Genomic DNA, 1,425 nt, shown 5'->3' with positions numbered 1-1,425 from the left:
CCTGGTCCCAGGTCAAATTTTATTACAATCTGAAAAACTAAACATTGTATTTTACTCATTTTTAAAGGTATGTCAAAGTGTTTCAAAAAGTGGCCATTTAGAGGCGACCGGTTTACAGCTCTAAAACTTCTGCAACCGTGTATTTAACTTCGGCATATTTTTTGACATTGAGAAAGAGTTGTAAATGTAAACTTCCCTTTCCAGAATTCAATCACCTATTGTGCACACTTTCGCGTGATATTCACGCGTAAAAATGCGCCCGATTATTGATGGCTCTGATTTAAATCCTCAATCGGAAAATGGCATACATTTATGTTGGGAGTTTCATTGGCTAACCAGTGTGTCAATATCATTTAAATCAGTCGCTCTTGGCTGAAGATTTTTTAAGCCAAAGTAGGTCATGTCTGTTTTCTCAAAACAGGCCTCCGTAGGCAATGGCGGGCTACGGACCGTGAAAACAAGCCTGAAATTGGTCGAGAGTAGTGTCAATCAAAACGTCAGAGGCTAATGGCCAAATTGGAAAACAGCTCAGATGTTTTGTTTGTTTTTAAAAAGGAATTATAGGGCAAAATGAACTAATTACGACAAGGAACGCCAAACGATGCAGGAATGCAATTTTGTTTTATCTGTCAGCATAATAGTGTGTTTTGGAGTAAATATTTTACACGGTTGGATTCACTGGAATGTCATGAATGTGACGAGACCATGTTTGAGAACACATGCTGTACATAAATACTGTATATATATATATATATATATATATATATATATATATATATATTTATTACATACACTCACATTGTACAGTAAAATGCTGTCATTCACTCAGTAATAATAACGAAGGGTAAATAAAATTTTACATTTATTCATCCTGATGCCCCTGGACGACTTCGGTTTATGTGGCTTCCAAAATAACCACTCATGCACTTTCCAAGCACTTACAAATATTTATTCGTCAAAATGATTTCCCTTCAAATATTACACATAATATGGATTTTTATTTACATACCAACATTTCAAAATATTTTTCATTTTTAACCTGTAGATACTGGGATACATAAGTAAGTAAGTGAATAATATAGCAGATTGTAACAAAAAAAAAAGATCATCCTGAAATTCTTCATGGGTTTTATAAACATTGCAAAATTTCACGTAATAGAACTTGATACCAGTGTCCAGTACAAATATTTGCCCTTGATTATATGAAGTAAACATGTTTAACATTGTTTGTCAACAAAGTATGAAAACAACATTTTTGCTGAATTAGGAATGGTTTCATTGAGTGATGTAACAATGCAAAATGAGTTAAATAATGTTTATCACAAAAAAGGAAATTATGTCACAACCAGAACAGAAGGAGGACCCAAATGCGTAATGTTACTCACAAGTTTATCAAAATATAGAGGAAAGGCAGCGCCAGCGATC

The sequence above is a fragment of the Urocampus carinirostris genome, chromosome 12 (assembly GCF_059441175.1).
Source record: "Urocampus carinirostris isolate Australia breed hairy pipefish chromosome 12, RoL_Ucar_1.0, whole genome shotgun sequence".
NCBI classification, from domain to species: domain Eukaryota; kingdom Metazoa; phylum Chordata; class Actinopteri; order Syngnathiformes; family Syngnathidae; genus Urocampus; species Urocampus carinirostris.
This window is presented reverse-complemented; position numbering follows the sequence as displayed.